This window comes from Podarcis liolepis (genome assembly GCF_965112155.1).
Source record: "Podarcis liolepis genome assembly, chromosome: 2".
Taxonomy (NCBI): Eukaryota; Metazoa; Chordata; class Lepidosauria; order Squamata; family Lacertidae; genus Podarcis; species Podarcis liolepis.
Window position 1 is genome coordinate 15,953,829 of NC_139555.1, and position 19,986 is coordinate 15,973,814.

Consider the following 19,986-nt stretch of genomic DNA (forward strand, 5'->3'; position numbering starts at 1 on the left):
GAGATGGAGGGTCTGAGATGCTTTCTAATGACAATATGTCAGCTGGGTGTTGTTCTGGCTCTCCCATGATTTCCCAACATTTCCTCTCATCTGCCTCGGAGCTGTGACCTTCCTCGAACCCCTGTTGTAAGCCTATACTGTCTTCCTCTTCCTCCTCCCTGGCAGGGTCAGGGTGGGGAGGCGGTCTCCGCCATTCCTCTTCTGCCCAGTTCCTGACAATTGTTGTTGTTGTTTAGTTGTTTAGTCGTGTCCGACTCTTCGTGACCCCATGGACCAGAGCACGCCAGGCACTCCTGTCTTCCACTGCCTTTCACAGTTTGGTCAAACTCATGATGGTAGTTTCGAGAACACTGTCCAACCATCTCATCCTCTGTTGTCCCCTTTCCCAACATCAGGGTCTTTTCCAGGGAGTCTTCTCTTCTCATGAGGTGGCCAAAGTATTGGAGCCTCAGCTTCAGGATCTGTCCTTCCAGTGAGCACTCAGGGCTGATTTCCTTAAGAATGGATAGGTTTGATCTTCTTGCAGTCCATGGGACTCTCAAGAGTCTCCTCCAGCACCATAATTCAAAAGCATCCATTCTTCGGTGATCAGCCTTCTTTATGGTCCAGCTCTCACTTCCATACCTCACTACTGGGATACTATACCTGACGATTAGTTTTCTTTAATAGTGGATTTTCGGATTATACACAGCTCTACTTCAGGCTTTGATTACGAGAGCAAAAAAAGAAACACCCTATAGTCTAGATAGAAACAACTGGGTAGTCAGGATGATGGTTACCTGGCTGCAAAGTTTACTGGCCATTGCTGTTGGCATGGAGATAGTCTAAGTTGAAAGCAAACTGCCATTCTGATGTCATGTGTGATGTCACAAAGGGGATATGCTTTAAGTCTTGGTAAAGTGAAAAACAGTTAACAGTCAGACTGCATCTCAGCACTGTCAAGATGGATCTCCATAACAGGTGATGAATAGTTTTATTTGGGGGATATATTAGCTTTTACTGTTGGGGAGAAGTTTTAGATTGGTTTGCCAGTTTTTAACCCATCAAGTTGAGGCCAATACATATACATTCATCAAATGATCGACTTCATGTGTGACTTTGGGACTGATTCATACAACCACATTTCCTTTCTCAACTCTATAGCAGCTTTTTCACTGTATTTGAAAAAATGACCAAGAAGTAGAAGATAAGGAGCCAGGGATACGTGCCCTCTGTCTTTGATCTCTTTGCTCTCCTACTTTTAAGGCTTGCCGGGTTCTGAGAGATGGTGGGTCTGAAATGCTTTCTAATGACAATGTGTTAGCTGGCTGTTCTGGCTCTCCCATGATTTCCCAACTTTCCCCCTCATCTGCCTCTGAGCTGCGACCGCCCTCAAACCCCTGTTGTCAATCTATACTGTCTTCCTCTTCCTCCTCCCTGGAAGGGTCAGGATGGGGAGGCGGTCTCCACCATTCCTCCTCTGCCCAGTCCCTGATACCCTCCAACATTTTTCTGATGAAAATAGGGACGTCGTAAGGAAAAGCGGGATCTTCCGGGATCAAATCAGAAACCGGGATGGCTTCTGTAAATCCGAGACTGTCCCTGGAAAACAGGGACACTTGGAGGGTCTGTAAGGAGATTTCTCAGGTTGGTTTGAGGGTGTGTGTGCTATGTCCCCTTGGTCTAGTGCTCACCCTTCTTCTGACAGGAAATGCTCTGTGGGGGGTGTGGCGTTTGCCCGTTCTTTTGGAAATGTCTGTACAGGGGGAGAAAAGGTTAATAGTAGACCAATAGAAAAGCCAGAGGCGGAGCCTACCTGTTTTTAAAAGGCTTAGCCAGAGGTTTAGACAGTTGGGGAAAAGCAGTTGAAAGACAGATGGAAATAGAGAGACACTTAGTGCAGTTGGTTCTTGTGTGAGGCGAGGTAGAAGATTTAGAGACAGGGTAAAATAAGACTAGGAGGGTAAAGGGTAACTGTTTTGAATGCATTTAAAGTTTATTTGTGTTTGCAACAAACGACAATCTTTGTTATTATCTTGAGAACCCAACTGAGACTAAGTTTTTTACCAGGGAGAACCTGGTTGGTGGCAGCGGATTAGTAGTGTACAGGTTTATAGTCCGTGAAATGACCAGGGGCTCCGTATGAACGCCACGGGGGGAATGACAAAAAATGGGGGGGTTGAGGAGTGTGGCGATCACACAGGGTCCCCGGACATTTGACGATCTATTGATCCCTGTGCCACCACTGTGATTGCTTCCCTGCTGCCACCAACCCATTTCTCTCGGGTACACACAGAGTCCAGACAGTTGTTAACATTAAACCAAATAAACAAGTTTATTTTATAAGCCTTAACAAGTTTATGGTTTCAGATAAGTTTTCTTGTCAGTTTCTTAATCTTAGGTTCTTACCGGCCTATACCTTCCTAGTAACTTCTAACTAATTATCCCAACTGTCTATCTGACTCCTCGTAACAGATTCTCTCACTCTCTCACATCAAACTATCCCAACCCACAGACGTATCCTCACTCTCCTTTCTCTAACACCCGACTGACTCTCAACAACTCTAACTCTAACGCCTCCCCTTGGGTTCCCACTAGCCAATCACTTCACACTCATTTAACCCTTTCCTTATGACCCAGCATGATGTCACCTAGGAGGGCAAACGCCACAATGAGGGTTAGCTGAGGCTGAGCAAAAGATGTCCCTAATTCCATCTGAGAAATGTTCGAGGGTATGATATATAGAGTGCTTTAAACATATAGCGTGGATGCAATTATTGTAGAGGCTTGATTACCTTCAGTTCAGCTCAGGGGATGACCACGGCTTGCCACATTCATCTCCCAAGCTCTAGAGAACATGCTTAAACCCCAACCCCAACCCATAATGCATAGACACCGACTCCATGGGGCTGAAGACAGCTCAGCCCCCTACCCAAGTATGTGGGGACAGGGCTGAGCCCCCCCATTGCTGAGGGACCAGGCCTCATTGGGCCTCCTCATGGTGGTGGACGGCCTTGCAGCATACTCCTGATGCCTGAGATGTCACACATGCGTGTTGCATGTGTGACGTCATGCACATGCGATGAGGCCTCCCCAATATCAGGCAGAACTTGGTACCCCTGCTTGAAAGCATAGAACCTCCAGGACTGCGCTAGTCCTGAGGGTTAACCATGCGGCGAGGTCCAAGTCCAGTCCGAGGTCAAGGGTGCAGTATGGAGGCTGTCCGTCAAAGCTGAAACTGGGTCCAAGGCAGGGAGCCGGGTGAGGTCAGGAACTCTGGCAGAAGAGCAGGACAGGTTGCAGGCAGGAACAGGCTACCAACAATGTTGCTCCCGCAACCTGGGACTGGGGCTGGCTGGCTTTTATCTGCCCTGAGGCATAGGGTGGCCCCAGTCCACAGGTGGCTCGCCTCTCCTGGCCTGGAGGCAAGCACTCCTCCTGCAGGAACTTAGTTCCCTCCGCCTCTCTGCCCTGAGCCTCTGCAGCTCAGGAGAGGCTGGAGGGTTACCGGACCCAGAGGCAGCCTCAGATTCCCCTGACGGGGCTGGGAGTGGAGCACCTGCAGGCAATGGGTCCTCCATCACTTCAGGAGCCAGAGCAGACTCAGCTGATGACTGAACCTAAGGATCCAGCACAGTTGAGGACCCTTCAGGCTCAAGCCCCAGCCCCGGCTCAGCTGGTTCTGGAGGCGGGGACTCCTGTGCAGGCTGGGATTCCTCAGGTTCAGCCTCCGAGTCCGAATCCCAGGCCATCACAGGAACTAATCGAAATGGGTAATCTCACAACACCCCTTTTAGCTCCACCAAAGGCTTATGGCCAGATGCTGTTGCAGCTCCTCTACTTGGGAATCGGGGTTCGAGTATCCAGGTCAAACAAGGAAGCTGCTGTGGGGTTTCCAGTGGCGTAGCGTGGGTTGTCAGCACCCGGGGCAAGGCAAGTAATTTGCACCCCCTAACCCGTGGATTTGCGCCCCCTAACCCCCAGATGTTGCGCCCGGTGCTGCCGGCCCCCCTGCACCCCCCACGCTATGCCACTGGGGGTTTCTCACAGAACCTGAAAGGGATGGGAAAGGAGATAGGGAATCTCCTTCTCTTTGTCCTGTACTATGTCTCTGTGAATTTCTTGACCGGGTATTCACTCGTAATCAAATAAGCAAACCAAAGTGGTAATCGGAGCAGCCGGTCTAGTGGCAAAACTGCAAGGAAGAAAATCAGCTGTGTTATGGAGAGGTGCCCCGAAGCACATTTTTCACCGGCCCGGACCATTTCCCCTGCCTCTAGGCCAGCCGAGTAATAAATCTGGTCATTCCCAGCTGCATGTGGGCACCTGTTTAATTATCTGTGCCTTGCGGTGAGTTTAATAGCCACTGCTCAGGAGTAATTGGGGTGATTATTATATGGCCTGGAGGAAGCATCTTGGCTCGTTATCTCCGGGGAGTTAGCTACAGGATGCAAAAAAGATAATCAGAGGCTTATTTGCGCTGCTTTGTGTAATGGTTTTAATGAGATTTGTAGTGTCTGAGAGATCAGACCTCACTTCTTCACCCCAGATTGAGGCATCTTTGGGCATGGGAATCTAGCTATCATCCCCCGTTGGGAATTAGAGTGGGAAATTGCACTCTTTATAGCAATCTTGTTGTGTGTTACTCTACGGCCTGCTGTCCTTTCCTTCCACTTTCTTTCCCTGTAGCAGCTCAGGTCCCCTTAGCTTGTTTTTAACCCTACTCCCACCTGTGCCTTCAAGACTTCTGCCATGCCAAATGGCTGTATGGGCACCAACATCATGATCTCTTTTTTTCCTTTTACAATCAACATTTTAAATCATCATATTTACACTCTGTAGTCCTCACGCCTCGACTTCCTTCCTTCCCTGCTTCGGTTTTCTTGAGATATATCAGTTTCATAGAGAATACTATTTCTTGGTTTAAGCTTAAGAGACTGATTTGCTTAACAGGGAGGTCGCCAGCAGCGGCCATAGAGAAGCCATGGAGAGGCAACGAGATGCTCCATTGCCGCCACCACTTGTGTTATGTACTGCAGTTCTCACCCTGGGCCAGCAGGGGGATACTGTAGATAGTTTTCACTCAGGTCCACATATGCAAATAAGGGATTGAAAGTGACGTTCAGTGATTGGATAGTTACAGAAAGTGGTTACTGTTGCGTTGTAGTGGAGCTCTATATAAGCAGGCTGGCTGAACCCTTCAGTTCAGTTCTGTTCTGGCCTGTGAATAAACAAGAGCTGTTTGAAGAATCGCTGTGTTGTCTGATATGTTCACCTACAATTTAACAACTTGGAAGACAAGCACCAGTTCACCCTCCTCCCCGAGCTCGGCAGGAACAGCACTGGCAGGGGAAATGGGGATATCCTGGGATCAAATCAGAAGCCAGGGTGGCTTTCGTAATTCTGGGACTGTCCCTGGAAAACCGGGACGCTTGGAGGGTATGCAATTCTTCTTTGAGGTGTCGCACAATAAGAGTCTTTGTGCCTCTATGACACACTGGGCAATAGATATAGGACATAATATAGATTTTAATTTCTAGGAAAAACTTTGGAAGAGCGATCTGAAGTTTACAGCATGTTATTCCTCGAAGGAGAACAACCTGAAAATGATTTGCAGATGCTATCTAACTCTGAGTAGACTTGTTAAGATGGAAAAGACTGAATCAGATAAGTGCTGGATATGCAATGAAACTGATGGTACGTTCTATCATGTGTGGTAGACCTGTAAAAGGGTAAAAGAGTATTGGGAAATAACTCATAATGAATTGAAAAAGAATGTTTAAAAACACTTTTCAAAAACACACACACACAAGACCAGAGTCCTTTTTGTTGGGGATAATTCAAACAGAAATTTCCAGGTGTCAGAAAAGGTTATTTATGTATGCCACTAATGCGGCTCAAGTTTTGTTAGCCCCAAAATGGAAAATGAGTCCCATCTAAAGAAGAATGGCAACTTAAACTGCTGGAATAGACGCAGCTTACGGACCTAACATATAGAATAAGAGAACAAGAAGAACATACGTTTAAAGAAGATTGGGAAATGTTTATTGACTATTCGGGGGGGGGGAATTGTGTCCATTCAAAAATATTGGCAGCATTAAGGTAAATTCAACAGTGTAAATAAGTTTTTGATGGATGTAATCATGGGATACTGAATGGTTTAGTTTATAGAAAACATGCAGGGATTTATATTATGCAAAATGAACCACAGAAAGGGAAGAAGGGAAGTCACTGGTATTTTTAGGTTGTTTAAATGAATATTCCAAAACGGAAAACAGAAAATTTAATAAGAATTATAGAAAACAACAACAATAAGAGTCTTTGTTTTCCACAACAGCCGACTGTGACTACCTTTGTAGATCAAGAAGGGCTCAGTGCTGGATGACTCTTCCAGCTGAGGTATTTCCCTTCCAGAGAGAGGACGGTACCCGCTTCTTCTGAGCCGCAAGTGAGAAGCGCTTTATTGGATGTCTGGAAGCTTAACCCAAGGGGCTATTAGAAAGGCTTGTGCTTAGGCAGAGGTGAGGAAAATCCTGTGTTAATGAGCCCCAATGCTGCTTAGCCAGGAGCCATCCGACCGACGACCGCAGCGACAGGCCCAGCGCAGCCAAGCGAGCATCCCAGCCTGCGCTAATCCCCATAGATCTAGGAAGGTTTTCTCTTTTTTTAAGAGCCAGTTTTGACTTGATTCCGTGCCGATGTTTATAATCATCCGAGCGCTCCGCGGGAAGAGGCAAATCCCTTTTGCTGGTTTCATGCTTGGCCAGTAACATGCCAGGACTGCAGCGTCAGTGTGAGTGGATGGGTGGTGAAGTTGCGCTGTTATTTTATCTGGAATGAGCCTGCTCCCCTCGAAAAGAGGAGGGGGGAACCCCTCTACTGTGGTTCAGTCAACATCTGGAACAATCCTGTGTCAGATCTAGCCACTGTTGCAGGCCTCCCCCCCCCCCCTGGAGCAGGGCTAGATCATGCACAGACTTTTAAGTGTAAATTGGTACCTATCCATCCTCGGCTAAGGAACAGATGCGTCCCCCCCCACACCTTTGCCAGCCAACCTGTGGGTGGGTGGTGGCAGATGCAGAATTAATTCAATGGACCAGTTCCATGCATACATGCAAACCATAATTGCCTATTATTCATCATCTCAAATCTCATTTGTTTTCCATGTAACCAGGCAGTGGCGTAGCGTGGGGGGTGCAGGGGGGGCCGGCCACACCGGGCGCAACACCTGGGGGTTAGGGTTAGGGGGCGCAAATCCACGGGTTAGGGGGCGAAAATTACTTGCCTTGCCCCGGGTGCTGGCAACCCACGCTACGCCACTGTAACCAGGTAACCACCTCTTTAAAATGAAGAAGGAGAAGGAGAAGGAGAAGGAGAAGGAGAAGGAGAAGGAGAAGGAGAAGGAGGAGGAGGAGGAGGAGGAGAAGAAGAAGGAGGAGGAGGAGGAGGAGGAGGAACCCTTCCTGCTTCCCCCTGGTTAGAGTTAGGCTTCGCACAAACCCCCAGGTTAGTGCCCTGAGTAGTGAGGGTAGATTTGCTTCAGCAGGAGAACAGCCTGTTTTGACACCTTCAGGTTGACCTTGTTTGGGAGTCATCCACATTAGCTCAGTTGGCAGAGCATGAGTCTCTTAATCTCAGGTTTGTGGGTTCAAGCCCCACCTTGGGCAAAAGTTTCCTGCACTGCAGGGGGTTGGACAAGATGACCCATGGGGTCCTTTCCAACACTACAATTTGATGGTTCTGTGATCTCAGGCAATAGCAATTGGATCACTTTGAACAACACTTTCTTTCCCCCCTTTTCTTTCTCTCTTGCGAATTAAAGCAATTGTCTGGAAAAGTCCCGAATGAAAACAAAACACAGAGGCCTGGCACATATGGTTAATCAAAGCCAATTAAAAACGGGAGTCGGCCGGAGGATCTAATAAGACATGTTTTGCCAATGTGTTCCAGCGAAGCATGTAGCCACTTTCCCTGTCGTTGCATCACAGCCAGTCAGGGACTAATCTCATTGCGTGTCAACTATTAAAGATAATTAAGTATTATTGTATTGCTTGCTATTATACTAAATACCATTGTATGCAATATAGCTTCAAACATTTAGGCATTGTGACAGCTGTCTACTGCTGCTTGGAGTAGTGAGCTGGGTGAAGACCCTCCAAGAATCCCTATTTTCCAGGGACAGTCCCAATCTTACAGAAGCCATCCTGGTTTCTGATTTGATCCCACAATGCCCTGCTTTTCCTTAAAGGTAAAGGGACCCCTGACCATTAGGTACAGTCATGGCAGACTCTGGGGTTGCGGCGCTCATCTCGCTTTATTGGCCGAGGGAGCTGGCGTACAGCTTCTGGGTCATGTGGCCAGCATTACCATGCCGCTTCTGGCGAACCAGAGCAGTGCACGGAAACACAGTTTACCTTCCCGCTGGAGTGGTACCTATTTATCTACTTGCACTGGTGTGCTTTCGAACTGCTAGGTTGTCAGGAGCTGTGACTGAGCAACGGGAGCTCACCCCATCGTGGGGATTCAAACCGCCGACCTTCTGATTGGCAAGTCCTAGGCTCTGTGGTTTAACCCACAGCGCCATCCGCGTCCCTCTGCTTTTCCTTAGGATGTCTCTATTTTCATTGGAAAAATGTTGGAGGGTATGCAGGTGGGGAGGGGACAATTAAAAAGAGGTGCCATGCAAGGCCCTGGGAGCTATCGAAAGATGGCAGGTCCTGATTCTGACCATGCACTCTCCCCTGTAGCAGGAACCCCCCCCCCCCCACCAATCATTCAGGTTGTACAAACTTCATTCACACTCACACACTACATATGCTACGCTTCTGTTTTAAATTCATAGAAAATCAACCATACATCGGATTTGCACTGTTCCACTTTTATTTTACTCCATGAAGGAAGGACTACAAAATGGGGAAGGTTTGATCCAGGGCAGCCATAATCCCTTCAGCATACCAGCACATCCACAGGAGCCCTGCCCAGTTGCTATGCCAACCCTGATGGTCCTAGACAGAAGACCATCAAGATCACAAAGAACTTGCATATGGGAGTGGATTCAGCACAGACTGGAACAAAGGACGATAATCAGCTCTTCCCTCTGGGGGAAGGAAACTGCAAACTCCCCTCTGTCACCTGGAAAGTACTCATGGGGAGGGGGAAAGGGGGAACCAGCCAGGTGACAGGACACTCAGGTTACCACCACAACTCCTCCCTCAACCCCTCCTTTCTGTGATGTTTCTGGGGGTGGTCTTGATCTATAGGATGGGAATTTCAAAAGTCTTTATAAGTCTTTATAAGACCTTACACACCATTTTTTTGTGTCTTTCATCTTTCCTGCAAGTGAGGGGAGCACCCTGTTGCAACAGTTCAATAAAGGCCAAGCCTAAAGGCTGCTGTTTTGCTCCAAGTTATCCTGGTTGGTGTCTTTGTTTTTGTCCAAGGGAGCCCTCGGATTTTTCTGTTAACACCCCCAACACATGTGCACATTCAAAGCCCTAAACGGCCTCGGCCCAGTATACCTGAAGGAGCGTCTCCACCCACATTGTTCAGCCTGGACATTGGGGTCCAGCTCCAAGGGCCTTCGGGTGGTTCCCTGTCTGTGAGAAGTGAGGAAACCAGGCAGAGGGCCTTCTCGGTAGTGGCACCTGTCCTGTGGAATGCCCTCCCATCAGATGTTAAGGAAATAAACAACTACCTGACTTTTAGAAGACATCTGAAGGCAGCCCTGTTCAGGAAAGTTTTTAATGTTTGATGTTTTATCATGTTTTTAATATTCTGTGGGAGCTGCCCAGAGTGGCTGAGGCAACCCAGCCAGATGGGCGGGGTAATAGTAGTAGTAGTAGTACTGTAGTAGTAGTAGGCTAGCCATACAGAGTGAATGACAGACTCTGGAATGTGAGCTTCTAGCCCGACACTCAAATGGTTTCATGGATTTGGCCCTGAGGAATCTGTTATGTACTGAGTTCAATAGGATCCAAACTGCAGCAGGCTGATTGGTCCTAGAACAATAGGATTCAGAATGCAGCAGTCTGATTGGTCCTAGAACAATGCAGCAGTATGATTGGTTGGCAGGAACCACCCAATCCTGCTCCAGATAGAAGTGAATCCACAACCTGATTGGCTTACAGTAGAATTCCGGAATTAGCCAATCATGGGCAGCCCATTGTGTAAATAATGTATATAAAGCAGATACTGTGAGGGGACTTTCATTCATTCCTCCTCACCACTATGAGCTGAATAAAGATCATGAAATCACCCTGCGACTCTGAGTATCTTTCAGAATCTTAGGCCAATATCTTCCCCTTATCTTGCCAAGCTCTCCCATATCTTTGAAAAGCAACGATTCTATTTCCCAGCTCATATAATACCTTGCAGTACATGGGGGCAAGCGAACCGTGATTTCTACATAGGGCTCTAGGGAGAGCGTCTAAGAATCCCTGGCAGTACAGTCAGTGTTTAAGCTTGTCTTCTAATAGTTTTGTTGTTGTTAAAGCTTTGAAATGCCACAGGTATTGGACCAAATGGAGGGGGGGGGAAGCCGAAGAGAAAAAGTGCAAGAGGATGCTTTTCTGATAGTCCTCAAGAAACCGCAAGAAAGGTGAAGTCCTGCAAGTCCCCCTGTTTGGGGGAACAGCAGGAGGAAGAGGTGGGGTTCGTGTTTGCATAGGTGGAAAAGGACCAGGGGCGCCGACTTATAAAAAATATTGGGGGAGCCCGCGAAAGCTCATGAATAATAAATAAGCTCATGAATATGCAGATAAAGTGGCGCCGCCTCCTCGTGAGCGAATAGGGGAGAGTGTGCTGCGCCTATTAATCAGCTCCGAAGGAAATTGGGTGGAGCTTTTGCTTGGGAGGGAGGGCAGGAGGCATGCAGCCCGACCCTGTGCATTTTGGGCTGGGGGAGGGGCGGCGGTGGCGCTCTGCTGGAGGGGCGCCGGAGATTATTGGGGGGGCAGAGCCCCCCCCAAACGAATTTTTGAGGGGGCTCAGGCCCCCTCAGGCCCCATGGAGTCGGCGCCTATGAAAAGGACACACAGAGTGAAGAAGAAACAGAGAGGAAGAATGAGACTGAGCTGTGCGCACTCTTTTTCTCAGGGTTTTGTCTGCACTGCTGAGCATCAGTCTTGATTTAATGTGCATGTAGTGTGTCGTTTGCTGGTGGCGTCTGCAGAAGGCGCGAGTGGGAATCATCCTAGCCCCCAAGTGGCCTTTGCTGAATCGTAAAACCATCCCAGATGGAATTATTACTCCATTTACCACAAAGCAACAAATATTGCAGGGCTTGAAATCTCACATTAACCCCACCAACCTGCCCAAGGATAGCTGGGTGTTGGCAAGGACTTATTTCGTCCTTGTACTCCCATTGTCACCCTGGCTGCTTTTGGCTATTGCCAGATGCTTGTACTCAGATGAGACCATTTTTGTTTCTTTCTTTATTTTGTTCCGTGTGTGTGTGTGTGTGTGTGTGTGCGTGTGTGCGTGCGTGTGTGCCCTATTGCTCTGCTTTGGTGCTTCCAGGATGTTACTATTTGCAGATGGGATACAACCGCATACCTGCAAATTCAGCTGGAGCAATTATAGTGGACTGAGAGGTCTTGTGCAACAAGCCTGCTACCCCCCAAAGACCCGTGTGGCGTTTGTCTATCCGTTTTACAATTTAGACACAATTTAGATCCTTAAGTTATCAGTGACTTCCCTTCTTTTCTTTCCATGGCTCATTTTGCATACCATAAATCCCTGCATATATTTTACATAAACTAAACCATTCGGTATTCTGTTATTACACCCATCAAAACTTATTTACCCTGTTGAATTTATCTTAATGCTGCCAACATTTTCCAGTGTACACAATTTCCCCCCATATATTCAATAAACATTTTCCAATCTTCTCTAAACGTATGTTCTTCTTGTTCTTCTATTCTATATGTTAGGTCTGCAGGCTAAAAAGCACTTGGAAAAGTGCTTTTAAACTTTTATTTCAATTCATTATGAATTATTTCCCAATACTCTTTTACCCAAAAGCTTCAGTATAGCTAAACAACTTTCCAGTGCATTTTCCTATCAATTTCTGTGTCACAGAGTTTTCTAGGAATAATTGAGTCAGATGTATTAAAGAAGAAGAAGAAGAGGAGGAGGAGGAGGAATTTGGATTTGATATCCCGCCTTTCACTCCCCTTCAGGAGTTTCAAAGTGGCTAACATTCTCCTTTCCCTTCCTCCCCCACAACAAACACTCTGTGAGGTGAGTGGGGCTGAGAGACTTCAGAGAAGTGTGACTGGCCCAAGGTCACCCAGCAGCTGCATGTAGAGGAGCGGAGACGCGAACCCGGTTTCCCAGATTACGTGACTACCGCTTTTAACCACTACACCACACTGGCTCTCAAACCAAAGGAATTAGTTTTTGTATGCAACTACTGCAGCCCGACCAATACTTTGGCCACCTTATGAGAAGAGAAGACTCCCTGGAAAAGACCCTGATGTTGGGAAAGATGGAGGGCACAAGGAGAAGGGGACGACAGAGGATGAGATGGTTGGACAGTGTTCTCGAAACTACCATCATGAGTTTGACCAAACTGCGGGAGGCAGTGGAAGACAGGAGTGCCTGGCTGCTCTGGTCCATGGGGTCACGAAGAGTCGGACACGACTAAATGACTAAACAACAACAACTGCAACCCAAATTCTATATGCTCAAAAATGGCAGGAGTAGGCAGTTCCCATGAAAGAGGAGTGGCAGTCGAAATGGATGGAGTATGCAGAATTAGCAAGCCCAACCAGTAGAATGAGAGACCAAGAAGAAGCAGCCTTTGAGGAGGACTGGAAAATGTTTGTAGACTATATGAAGAATTATTGTAAACAGGTTAGATCGCTAGTAGATTTAGAGTAAATTCAGCAGTAAAAGGGATATTGAGAATAAACAGAGAAAAGAAGGTATGGGTTTATTATAACATGCAGCAGCAATTGGTACGTATTGTTTATTATCAATATGTGAATAATTGTATTGTTGACTAAATATATTTTTTAAAAAAAACTAAAAAACCCACAAAAGTCCAATTTGGGGTGGCGAAGCAGGCTTGCTGTGCAAGGCTGCCAAATCGTCTTTAATTGTACCACCTGAATTTGGTGGCACGTGATTGAATCCCACCCATAAACAGTGACAGCCTAGCAGTCCCCAAATCCATTTGCTCCATAATAGTCTGTCTTGAACCCAAGAGGGTGGTGGTTCTTTTGGTTAAAGGCATACCAAAAAGAGGGAATTGTTCTACTGCCTCCACTTTTGTTATCAACAATGCAAAACATATCTATGCAACTGCAGCTGTAAAATGGCAGGTTCCAGTGCATACAGAAAAGTGAAGTGTTCAAACAGAGAAATCCAAACTGGAAATGGAATTATTAGATACAAAAACAAAAAAACCCCTATCTAAGATGTATAAATTATAGCTGGAATGGTATACGAAAGATGAACAAGTGAAATCTGTAATGATTGAATGGGCCAGGGGGATGTGGGGCACAATATCATGATGGTGGATTGGGAGAAACTGTGGAAAAAAAGAATCAAATTTACAGCTTGTACAGTGGTACCTCAGGTTACATACGCGTCAGGTCACAGACTCCGCTAACCCAGAAATAGTACCTCAGATTAAGAACTTTGCTTCAGGATGAAAACAGAAATCGTGCTCCGGCGGCGCGGCAGCAGCAGGATGCCCAATTAGCTAAAGTGGTGCTTCAGGTTAAGAACAGTTTCAGGTTAAGTACAGACCTCTGGGACGAATTAAGTCCTTAACCTGAGGTACCACTGTAATGTATTAAGAGAAAAGTTGATGAAAATGATGTATAGACGGTATTTAACACCAGTGAAGTTAGCAAAAATGTATCATACTCACGATAATAAATGCTGGAAATGTAAAGAAAAAGAAGAAACCTTTTACCACATGTGGTGGACATGCCCCAAGGTAAAAGACTTCTGGGGAAGGATTTATAATGAATTGAAAAAAGTGTTGATAAACCCATTTATTAAAAAACCAGAAGCCTTTTACTTGGTATAGTGGGGGGGGGGTGAAATCCCCCAAAAGGATGTTACTTTTTTTCTGTATGCCACAACAGCTGCGAGAATATTGTTAGCGAAGAATTGGAAGAAACAAGATTTACCAAATATCGAAGAATGGCAGATGAAGATGATGGACTATATGGAACTTGCAGAACTGACCGGAAGACTCCGAGACCAGAGAGAAGAGACCGTGGAAGAAGACTGGAAGAAGTTTAAGGTAAGGAATATTTGAAAAAATATGTTAATATTCAAATCTTAGAATAGCTTTGGAAGTGGATATAGGCTGTAGGGTTAGAAGTAGAAGATAGTGGATTTTATAAGTGATAAAATGTGAAGTTTGTTATGGTTAAAGTAAGTGTGGAAAAAAAGATGGTTAGAAATTATGATATATGTAAACTGCTAAAGATGAAGTAAAATGAAAATCAGATAGGTAGGACTTGGGGAAGCCCATTTAACAATGTTTAGAAAAAATAAGGATATGACAAGAATTGTTTGTATTGTTTGTCTTTTCTGTTTGTGTTTTTTATTTGTGTTATAAAATGAATAAAAAAATAGGGGGGAAATGGCAGGCTGGGCACTGCATGGTGGTTTAATATTTGTTTTTGTGCATTTTCCTTCAGGTGTGCTGGAGACAGGATGCAACCCCAGCCACCCCCATTCACACTGCAACCCTATGGACATTTACTTAGAGAAATGTCCCATTCCAAGGGACTCGGGTGGCACTGTGGTCTAAACCACTGAGCTTCTTGGCCTTGCCAATCAAAAGGTCGGCGGTTCAAATCCCCGCAACAGGGTGAGCTTCCGTTGCACTGTCCCAGCTCCTGCCAACCTAGCAGTTTGAAAGCACACCAGTGCAAGTAGATAAATAGGTACCACTCTGGCAGGAAGGTAAATGGCATTTTCGTGCGCTCTGGCTTCCATCATGGTGTCCCGTTGCACCAGTAGTGGTTTTGTCATACTGGCCACATGAATTGGAAAGCTGTCTGTAGACAAACGCCGGCTCCCTCGGCCTGAAAGCGAGATTAGCGCCTTTGACTGGATTTGACCGTCCAGGGATCCTTGACCTTTTTTACCTTTACCTAGGTCCCTTTAAGTTCTATGGGGCTTTCTCCCCAGTAAATGTGCATAGGATCACAGCCTCAAAAGTTGGCTTTTTCTGCTTGAAAAAAATGACAACTCCAGCAACTTGCATCAAAAACATTTAAGAAAGCATCCCTGAAAGGCAAAAATAGGGACAGCAATTTATCAGACACAGGGACTGGATCTAGAAAATAGGTATATTGTCCTTGATAAACAAGGACACTTGGAGTTCATGGAGCCCATGAGCGTAAATCTCCGAATGTTCTTCTAAAGAAAAGGAAATTCTGAGTACACTTCACCTAGACGTCCTAATGGGGCAGTCCAGTTACATCAGCATAGCTAAATATTTGCAGTCACAGAAAATAAATAAGCGTTGCCTACCCATTACAGGGCAAGGGAAGTTTTAGATGTATGCTTTAGGTGCTGGAACTGCAGTGCTACATTCTGTATGCTCTTGTTTTTTTTTAAAAAAGAAACCTGCTTTGTTAATTCCATCATCTAACATGTCATGATCTGGGTAGAATCTGAACCAATAGATATTACTTTGCATCATTTCCTTGGGCTGCTCAGCCAAGCTACTGGTCAAGTACATACTAATCCATGGATAGGCAAACTAAGGCCCAGGGGTCAGATCCAGCCCAACCGCCTTCTAAATCCAGCCCACAGACGGTCCAGGAATCAGCGTGTTTTTACATGAGTAGAATGTGTCCTTTTATTTAAAATACATCTCTGGGTTATTTGTGGGGCATAGGAATTTGTTCATTTTTAAAATATATATATAGTCTAGCCCCCCACAAGGTCTGAGGGACAGTGGACTGACCCCCTGCTGAAAAAGTTTGCTAAGCCCTGCCTAAGATCCTAGTGTGCCACTATAATTCAGTAGATGGCTGCTACTGCTTTGTTTGGCTGTTTCCATGGTAAGTTGAGTCACAGTGGTAATCTTGGGGTAAAACCATTTGATTTGGCTTACATAGCGACTGTCTGAAAGACCCCAGGAGCATCATAGCACTGAATTACTCCATTCCAAAACAGATAGGTAGCCGTGTTGGTCTGCCATAGTCAAAATAAAAAAATTCCTTCCAGTAGCACCTTAAAGACCAACTAAGTTAGTTCTTGGTATGAGCTTTCGTGTGCATGCACACTTCTTCAGATACAGGGTGTATCTGAAGAAGTGTGCATGCACACGAAAGCTCATACCAAGAACTAACTTAGTTGGTCTTTAAGGTGCTACTGGAAGCAACTTTTTTATTTTGTCCATTCCAAAAGCCATCATTTAATGTTCTTCTAGTAACTGCCCCAGTTGTAGCAATGGGCAGCTGTGTGGTATTCAGTGCTCTGGAGGGTAGGACCTGAACCAATGAGATCAAGTTACAAGATGATCAAGGGTCTGGAAACCAAGCCTTATGAGGAACGGTTGAAGGAGCTTGGGTATGTTTGGCCTGGAAAAGAGGAGTCAGAGAGGAGATATGATAGCCACCTTCAAATATCTCAAGGGCTGTCACATGGAAGGTGGGAAAAGCTTGTTTTCTCCTGCTCTGGAGGGTAGGAATCGAACCAATGGCTTCAAGTTACAAGAAAAGAGATTCTGACTAAACGTTAGTGTGGTGGTTTGGAGTTACTCGTGCGTAAACTGTCCCCTTTTGGAGCTTGGCTGCCTGGGTTAAACCGTCCTGACTGCACAGCCCATCTCAGCGTGGCTGCCTCAGTCGCTCGCAGAGTCTGTCTGTGGGCGTTTCTTAAACCGTTGCCAGCATAAGAGTTGCTTGACTCCCAATCGTCTCCGCCTCTCATTGCGCGGGAGTCTCCTGCGCAAGGAGGGCGTGGGTAGTGGAGGACCAGGGCTCTCCTCACTGACTTCCAAGGAAGAATCCCGGAGCCCATCCACCTCTTCTCCCATTTGCTCTCCTGGATCCTTGGTGTTACGCTGATTTCCTTCCCCCTCCATCAAGCTGCGTCTCCCCCTAGTGCTTGTACCTTCCCCTGCAGAATCGGAGAGCCTCTCCTTCGCCTGTTGCTCTGATGTCAGTTTCCTGACAGTTAGGAAGGACTTTCTGAGAATAGGAGCTGTTTGACAGTGGAATGGACTCTTTTGAGGGGTGGTGAACTCTCCTTCCTTGGAGGGTTTTAAGCAGAGGTTGGACAGTCATCTGTCATGGATGCTTTAGTTGAGGTTCCAGCATTGCAGAGGTTGGACTAGATATCACTTAGGATGCCTCCCAATCGCAATTCTATGATTCTACAAGGTGTGACTGGAAAGTTCGGTGAATGGTCACAGAAAACGGACAGCGGGAAATATTTGAACATACAATCGGCGTTGGAAACCCACAATAGTGTGTGGAGATGAAGCTGTAACTCGAAAGGCAGTGTATGAGTGGTTTAAGCATTTCCGTGAAGGGCTGCAAACCATCGAAGATGACCCTCAGTCTGGCAGACCATCAACGAGCAGAACAGCGGCAAATGTCGTGAGTTACTAATGAGGGATCGCCGTTTGTGCATCCAAATGATGGCGGAAGAATTGCATATTCGGCGTGAAATCATTACTGAGGTTACTGAGTTGTCCCACCCTCCATATTCTCCTGATCTGGCCCCACCAGATTTCCTTCTTTTTCCAAAACTGAAATCTGCACTGAAAGGGCACAGATCTCCCAACATTTCACACGTCCAAGCTGCTGTGACGAGGGAACCGAAAGCAGTACGAAAAGAGGACTTCTCCAGAAGTTTCTAACGTTTCTACGAACGTTGTCAACGGTGCATTTGCCGATCAGAAGGTCGGCAGTTCGAATCCCCGCAACGGGGTGAGCGCCCGTTGCTCGGTCCCTGCTCCTGCCAACCTAGCAGTTTGAAAGCACGTCAAAGTGCAAATAGATAAATAGGTACCGCTCCGGCGGGAAGGTAAATGGCGTTTCTGTGTGCTGCTCTGGTTCGCCAGAAGCGGCTTAGTCATGCTGGCCACATGACCCAGAAGCTGTACGCCGGCTCCCTCGGCCAATAAAGCGAGATGAGCGCCACAACCCCAGAGTTGTCCGCAACCGGACCTAATGGTCAGGGGTCCCTTTACCTTTACCTAAGGTATGTATGTTCTAATATTTCTCGCTGTCCGATTTCTGTGACCACCAAACTTTCTGGTCACACCTTGCATGAGACAGCGTGCTTGCTTTTTATGTTAAACATGTTCAACAGCAATTCTTAAGAAACTGGTTTCAGTCTCAAAAGTAGACGCTCATTGCAGATTGATTACCCAAAGTGTGTCCATTGGGAGAGAGAATGTACCCACTCCTCCCAGAGTCCTTCACGAGAGACGGAACTGTTCTGCATGACATTACAGGCTGCCCTGGCAGTAATGGCGGCAACACCATTGTACTGCAAATACCGGAAAGCAGCGAGTCAAATGGAGTCAGACAGACTCTCTCCTATTGATCCCCTTGATCAATAGTAACGTGAGGCCCAGCAGTAGCTGCGGCAGGTCTTTCACTCCAAGACACCCTGCCCAAATTGAACGCAGGAAGCACAGTATTGATAAAAGAAACCTCATTCCAGCGAACCAGGCACCCCTCACCCAAGCGAGACGCACATACAGACTTTTCTTCTTCCACGACGAGGCAACTGGATTGTTTAACAAATTGGCTCCCCGGCAGCAGCAGAGACAAAACAAGGATTGTGGGAGAGGCTTCTGCTGAGACTTGCTCTTTATCCCTTGAAGCTCGGCGGCTAAAATCCTCCTACACTGTGTATTAAGGGCGAGTGGGCAAGTGGAGTTGGCAGCAGAGGTGTTTGCGGAGAAATTAAAGTCATGGTTAATGTTTATCTCCTAGACCGGCAAAGGAGGAAAGGGGTTTGGGGAGGGGGACTAATCAAAACGCCACACTGGCTCCGGGTGATCGAATCACAACCCATTTACAACAAGCCTTGTGAGTCCAAACCCCATTAGCTCAGCTGATGGGGAACAGACCGCAAGACAGAGCCACACACAGTTTGGGGATAGGAGAATAATGTCTGGCCTTCAGGCACTCTGGAATCACAGAAAAGAAGTATACATTCCGACTTGGAGCAACCCCAGGGCCCTCTAGGCATTGTTAATCTGTGAATAGCATCATTTTCACGATGTAAACAGAAGCAAGCAGACTTTGGTTTCTAAAAGGAAGAGGGCTTCTTCTCCGGGTTATGCTCGTCACACTGTTTAAAAAACGTGCTTGAACTGGCCAATTTTATTTTGCAAGGAAATCATCTGCATCAGAATTATGTTCAGGACTAAGGGCCTACAGATGCTTTCCCCTTCAAAATAAAATTTGCCGGTTTGAATCTGCTTTTTAAAACAGCATGAAAAATGTAAGCATATTGTTCGGGGCAGAGAGAAAGAGAGAGATTCAACCCTCCTATATGTTTGGAGGAGTTGGCTGTGGTGGCAATACCTCTAAGCGCGTGCAGAGTGCCCGTCTCTCACTTTTCAATAAATGCAGCCCAAAATGTAGGATTGGGAAGGTTGAGCTCCCATATCATAGAATCATAGAATCATAGAGTTGGAAGAGACCACAAGGGCCATTGAGTCCAACCCCCTGCCAAGCAGGAAACACCATCAGAGCACTCCTGACATATGGTTGTCAAGCCTCTGCTTAAAGACCTCCAAAGTAGGAGACTCCACCACACTCCTTGGCAGCAAATTCCACTGTCGAACAGCTCTTACTGTCAGGAAGTTCTTCCTAATGTTTAGGTGCAATCTTCTTTCTTGTAGTTTGGATCCATTGCTCCGTGTTCGCTTCTCTGGAGCAGCAGAAAACAACCTTTCTCCCTCCTCTATGTGACATCCTTTTATATATTTGAACATGGCTATCATATCACCCCTTAACCTCCTCTGCTCCAGGCTAAACATGCCCAGCTCCCTTAGCC

General features: G+C 46.5%; 1 protein-coding gene across 2 annotated transcripts in view; it reads left to right on the top strand.

The window, feature by feature from the left end:
- Window positions 1-19,986, top strand: part of LOC310700574 (aquaporin-6-like) — a 273,203-nt gene that overhangs the window by 188,758 nt on the left and 64,459 nt on the right. The gene's annotated exons all lie outside the window — the stretch shown is intronic.